This window comes from Meleagris gallopavo, chromosome 6 (assembly GCF_000146605.3).
Source record: "Meleagris gallopavo isolate NT-WF06-2002-E0010 breed Aviagen turkey brand Nicholas breeding stock chromosome 6, Turkey_5.1, whole genome shotgun sequence".
Lineage (NCBI taxonomy): Eukaryota > Metazoa > Chordata > Aves > Galliformes > Phasianidae > Meleagris > Meleagris gallopavo.
In genome coordinates this window covers 21,112,289-21,119,145 of record NC_015016.2, presented here as the reverse complement: position 1 = coordinate 21,119,145, position 6,857 = coordinate 21,112,289, and the positions used below count along the sequence as shown (strand labels likewise).

Genomic DNA, 6,857 nt, shown 5'->3' with positions numbered 1-6,857 from the left:
GGAATCGGCTCCCCAGGGAGGTGGTTGAGTCACCATCCCTGGGTGTGTTTGAAAACCGTTTGGATGTGGTGCTCAAGGACATGATTTAGGCTGTTCGGGTGGTATGGTTAGTTTGAGGTTGGACTTGATGATCTTTAAGGTCTTTTCCAGCCTGAGCAATTCTATGATTCTATGATTATCTGGCAGGGCTTGGTTCTGGGGGAGCTGCTAGGTTTCATTTAAATCTGTCTGATGCAAAATAAATTGATTTTTGCCTCATACTCAGCGGATGTGAACTATTTTCTGCAACATTTTTGTTGTTGTTGTTGAGGAAAATGATCCTGCTGAAACCCCATCACTCTTTCATGTAAAACAGGGAATTTCACTCTATGTGCTATGGGAACAACTGTGTAGTTGATGGGCATAACTCATAGGGGTCTGCCTGCATAGAATGACACCCTGAGGTGGGGCTTGGGATCACCATTCTGCTCATGTCTCTGAGGGGCCCTTAGAACCACCAGCACGGATTGCTGGGGGCTGCCCTGGCTGTCCCACCGCCCCCTGCCTGGGCTAAGGGGGGTGGAAAGGCAATGGCTGAAATGTGATGGGAGAGCTGCTGAATGCCCAGGGGGTGCAGGGGGAAGGAGCTCAGGACCTCCTAAAAGCCCTCTCCCTCTGTTCCCCTAGCTAGGATCCCAAATTTGGCGAAGGTGATCCTAATCTTTGAGCATCTTTATTTGTTTCTAGATTCTCCTTAGTAGAACCAGGCTCTCTGAAGCTGAAGTGGGTTGTGTTGGGCTGTGGCTTCTAAGTCGGAAATGCCTAATGTAGGTGGCTGGATTTTGCACAGCATAAATTTAGCTGAAGCTGGGGATTACATCTATTATTGCATTATCACACACTTTCATCTTATTTTACTTTATTTTAGCCTCAGCAAAAGAGAAGTGCTCTCTTGGCTGAGCTCTTTGGAGCCATCAGAACCCATCCCTACCCCAAGGGACTTCTCCTGTGGTCAGACAAAGAACCAGGAGAAAAATGTGAGTTCCACCTGGAGTTGGCTGAGTGCACCCTGACCACTGGTCCTGAGAACTTTCAGATGGTGATGATTAATTATTAGAAGTGCTGCATATCCACATATGCTCCATGCAACCCCTGCTTACATAGTTTAATTATTCTGCAATAATTTAATTGCGCTGCTTCTTCTTAGCTTCCTGTATCTGCTGGCTCCTATCTGAAGAATCCGTTATTACAATGTTGTGTCACTCTGCAGAGGATGCACCTGGAGGGCTGGTCTGGAAATATTTGTGCTGTGAATGCATGTAATTGGGCACGACTGCCCAACTGGTGCAGTCTGTGTTTCCACATGGTCCTGTGCTAAGGTTCATATGCTCCTTAGCTCTCTTATGAGGGCATTTTTTTCTCTTAATCACCTTAGCTATAAGGGATGCTATTCTTGAAATGTATTGGAGAATTATTACTCACATGAATAGCATGCATATATCTTAGCAAATGTAGGTCTTGATTCCTCATTCAAAAGCATGGTGGAGCCAAGAACCAGCCCCATTTTCTGAGGTCGCTGAGTTCAGGCCCAAGGCATGTCGCAGTGGCAGAGATAATACTTGTACACATACCTCATTCTTGAAGAGTATGTTAAGTCTGACTCTCAAACTGCTATAATTCTTCTTGAGAATGCTTCTGTGACACAAGAACAGTGAAAATGCAGCTCTTAACAGAAGTATTTCTGCAGTTGTTTTCAGGCCCTTAGGACTTATTTTTGGAACAACGGGCTACCTTTTCACCAGTGAGTCTTCTTGGAAATGGAAATCCTGTAGTACAGGTTTCCTGCTTAACTGGTTATCTTTACATGTCGCTGTTTCTGCTTCATCCAAATAGCTGTGATTTTTGAACAGAACTTGAATTGGTTAGGTTGAATTGTGGCTCCAGTAAAAATTCTCTGGTCTTGGTTTTTAGCCTTTACATTGCTGATGGAATAATGTGATCCTTGGGTGCAGCCTCACTTGGGACTTCTATTATTCTTTGCACTGTGAGAAATAGGTGCTACTGGTAATTGTGACAAGGGAAGTTCATTGTCTTTATGCAAGTTTGCTGTTAAGGAATACTTCCATGCCTCCATTATAAGCCAGTACAACAGCTGCAAGACAACACCGATTCCTGGAGGCACATTTCTACTGTGCATGTAAATTATCTTAATTATAAAGACTTCCTCTTTGTTAGTGGAAAAATGTAAAGGAGATGGGGCAGTTGGATAAGATCTCATACTAAATGTAAAGCAGATCCAGTCTACCATTACTAGTTTATTACACTTAGATTTCAAAAATAAGATACCTGTTTGTCCTGTTCCATCAGTTGCACTGAACTGGTTACTTGTGGTTATCACTGCATGTGTTTTTGGATGAACTTTTTCTCTGGGGTAGGCACCCACTCCGCTGCCCCCATTTCTTTGCGTCCTCATCTGCACTTTTTTGTCATTCTGCTACACTGCCCAGGGCTGTATTCTTGAAGCCTGTCCTAATAGTTTCCCCAGGAGAGGCTTTCAGAGCACAAACACTAAGAAAACCAATTCCAGGGCCAATCAAAGGCTGCAAATGCTGAGTCCTTCAGCGCGCTGTGACCCAACCTGTCCATGTGGGGTCCATGTCCAAAACTGCTCCACATAGTTTTGTACTATCTCCAGTTTAAGCCTCTGTGCATCTGTATGACACAGAATGGAAACTCAGCATTACAATCCAAGATAGCCCTGTGATCAAAGAAATGTTTGGGGGACGTGGAAAATCTGGGTTTCAAACCCTTACTCAAAAACCTTCCAATTGAGAGCTCATGGTCCCACGTGAGTTTTTGACTTCTTGTAAGGCTGTAAGAGTCAAGTGCATGCATACACTGCTGTGACACTAAAGCATGCTGCTTGCTGTGTTAGCTCTGTCGGGAAGCGTGCTGGAGGGACACTGCCAGAATTATTTGTTGGGGTTGTAGGTAGAGCCACTTGCTGAATTATTGCTGGGTCCCATAAATTCACATGGGTGTTTTGGCCAAACTTACTGAGGATTTGGGATGTAGCAGTGTTTGAAAGGTTAAAGCTGTGCCGAAGTCCTCCCAAGTTTTTGCACGACATGGAACTATGCACAGCAACCTGTTTCTGAGGAGCTGTGCAGTTGCAGCCTCTCTGCAGCCCCGGAAGGTGGTGGGTTCACGGTATCATTTTGTGACTGTTTGTCTCATCCTCTGCAGATAAACGTTCCATGTATCTGTACATCCATGCAAATGATTTAAAAAGAAAACACGCAAAATTCTTCTAAATTTCGTATGTCACTGCAGAAAGAAGTTTTGAAAAGATGAAGACCTGCTTAATTTTAAAATGACAACATCCCGTCAACAACAGCCTTGGTGAGCCGCAACCCTATGTATCTATGAAAACTTGGGAGAAAAAAGGCTTTGCAGTTTATTGGAAATATTTTTTTACTTCATTGTTCTATTTTCAGTAAATCTTTTATGAATGGCTTGAAGTGTTTCATGTTGTTATATATTTAGAGAACAATACAAATTCTATTATTGCATAGTTTTGAATTGGAATGCACACATATCACTGCAGAAAGTTAAGTTTTCATTCATTCCTTTACCCCTGTACAAAGACTGGCAGAAAACACATCTCATGCACTGCTAACAGGGAATCTATCTCCTCCTTTTTGTGCACATCTTGTACTTTACTCTTCAGTTAAAAGGAACAAAGGTTAGAAATGACGCTCAATTTTGCATTACCACTGGCTTCCCTATGGTTTTCAATTGTCCAGATCTGTCTGATCTGCAGAATAGTAATAAGGACAATAATCACTACATTCTGTAATATCAAGTAGATTGTGTAGATAATTTTCAGTAAAGAAACTAGCTATCATTGTATCTGTATTTGGATTCCATTCTTATCAGCCCCTGTGTGTACTACAGTGGGATGACGTGTGCTGGGAGAGAAGAGGAGGAAAATGCAATTATGAAGTCAGCCTTGATCAAGAGAGCTCTGAAACTGGGTTGTAGGAGTGTCTGGTTTTGAAGCATGTTGTGATTTTGAACACCTCTGAAACTATGTCTTAAATTTGAATATATACTTATATATGAATATATACTAGCTGCTATTAGGGAAAAAAAACACTCAGTGTCTTAGTAAAACTCATTTTCTTTTGCTAATTGCAGCATATTGAGCGACACCGCAGCAACAGGTGATGAGAAGTGCTTTGCAGTGACTAATCCAATTTTGTGCACTGGATTTTAGAAGCTCTCCTGTATCTTGACATTTTTGTTTCAAGAAGCTAATTAAATTATTGTAACAATGAACAGAATAGTTTAGTGTTTGTTTGGATAGTTTGGAATTTCCTGCTAACAACAGAGACTGGATATGACACAATTCAGGAGCACTACTCAGACCACCATGTTTTCCTTGGTCAAACAGACCAGTTTTGACATTTTGTGTTCTACGCTTCAGCATCACAAGCTGTCAGTTCCACTAATTCATGGTGTCTTCCTCAAGGATTAGTACCACCTCTCCACATTCTTCAGCACCACTATTTTTACTGACAGGGCATTACAGCTTACAAAAACATACTTGCACAATATGGCTGTGGCAAGTAAAGTGGAACTGTCTACTTTAGGTTTTCAAAGCTTAATGAATATAATAAGTACCTTATATTTTCAAATCAAAACATTCATCTTACTGTTATCGTCCCCTGCTATTCTGGCTTGGGACCAAATGTATTCTAAAAACTTCTATCATCAGTCCTGAGAATCTAGTACAGTAAGTCTAAGATGAGATAAGACAGAACGGAATTAGTTTAAGTAATAAATGTTTAATCAAAGAATTTTACATATTATTAACAGCATTCATTTGGCCAAACATCTACATGGTTGTAGTATCCTACTTGTATATAAAGTGGGAATGTATCAAGTATAGACTATGAAAGTGCAAATAACAATTCAAGGTTAGAGTAATTTTTTACATTATAAAATTAACAGGTTTACAAAATAGTCTTGCCAAACTTTATTTTTGAATTGTAAAGTCAATGACTATGGTGTTAAAATAAGTACCAAGAAAATACAAATTTAATAGGCTAATTTCATGCTCGTAAGAGTAACACGGAAACAATGAATATACTGCACAACCTAACCAAATTACAAAAAACCAGAACCCACAAACTTCACTATCTTCACAGAGAGCACTCTTAACGTATCTTACTGCAGCTTTGCAAGACATCTCAATGCAATACACACAATCTTTGTGAGAATCTTCCTATCCAGAAATTCAAGGAAGCTATGTGAGCTAAACAACTTTCAGACCAATTCATGTTGACAGTTCACAAAGAACTGCTTTAGTTGAAGGATTTTATACTGTAGAACAATTTTAAATAGGTATTTTGCAAAGATGTCCAAAAGTTCATGATTATGTCAGGAAAGGGGCAGCTAGAGGAAAAGCTGGTAAATGAGTTGAGACTATTCTATTCCATTCCCTCTAAAGACGCTTGCAAAATGATCTAGGTTGTTAAGGGGTAAGGGTAAAATATTCTTACTTTGTTTTTTACTAATACGAACCTTGTGACTGCAAGGTTCAAAAGCAGGATTTGCATGAATTCAAAACACTCAGAACTCACAGTAATCAATACATAAACTTTGCTATCATGACACTTGCCTATACACACTCAGTAGTAATAAACTTTTATATCATATCAAGAAGTTTCTGGCAACAGTTAAGCAAAACTTAAAATGGAGTGTATGTAATTTGCTTGTGTTATGAAAAGGTTTGATTATATGTAATTAAAACAGCCATTTCAACAACTTACTCTAGTTGTAATTACATACTGTACCATTGTATCTCACTAACTGTAGATTGATGCTTTTAAGCAAATCTAGAACCAGTATTTTTTTTATTTTCACGGTACAACGACTAGGAAGGGGTTTTTTTGTGTGTGTGTTTTTTTTAACACTAAACAGTCATCACACAGCAAATGAGTATTGTGCAATTGAACAAATACCTAGCAGTGTTTTGTTTATGCAAAAACACTGATTAAACATTTAGTTATTTACTGTAAAGGCAAGGCCATGGGTGGTTGTATGGAGGTCTTTGCAATTAATAGCATAGTTACTCCAGAACAGACACTTAAATTGAATTACTTGTTTAACTGTGGCAACTATCCAGTTGGGTTTGGCAAAGGCACCGTAACATGTTGAGCAGAATCTGTTATCTGAACTTTAACTGTGGGACTGGCTAATATATGAAAATCCTGTATTCCTATATTTTTATAAAATGTTATCATTAAAAGTAATTGCACTATCAGTGCATAGAATGCTTTGTAGAATTATGAAAACAAAGAACTATGATTGCACTTCCATTAAAGTGTCTCTTAAAATACAGCATAGCTGTTGCTAATTGACTGTATTTTAATATTTAAAATAACTGTTTAACAGCAGCATTAGGTTTTATTAACTTAAGATACAGGCTACATTTGATTAAATGCAGTCACCATGGCAACACATGCCAGTTAAATTTAGAGAAGCAATGCTACCCAGTGGTTTCTTTCACTGCTAAGAATTGTGGGATTAGTTTGATAGAGTAACACTGCCCTGTTTGATCAGGCTACTGCCAGCTAACTATTCACAGTTTGGCACGTTTGGACTGTAAATAGACATGAAAAAATCCTTGATTTTAATGTGAAGGAATATCCCCTAAAACTTGTTCCTGGAGCAGTACTAAAGAGAAGCATTAAATACCTCAGTTCACACTGCTAACAAAAATGACAAATGAGTAAGGGAAGGTTATGGAAAACAAAACAAAACCCCCAAATAAATTGCTAAACGTTATTTTGGTGAAAGAATGAGTTCCA

At 39.2% G+C, this 6,857-nt stretch overlaps 1 long non-coding RNA gene across 1 annotated transcript; it reads left to right on the top strand.

Annotated features, from left to right (window-relative positions):
• The first annotated feature begins 22 nt into the window (after positions 1–22).
• LOC109368185 lies at positions 23–4,692 on the top strand. The gene is made up of 3 exons (XR_002115954.2): positions 23–1,016; positions 3,226–3,381; positions 4,180–4,692. It is a non-coding gene; the product is annotated as an uncharacterized LOC109368185 (long non-coding RNA).
• Positions 4,693–6,857: the final 2,165 nt, after the last annotated feature.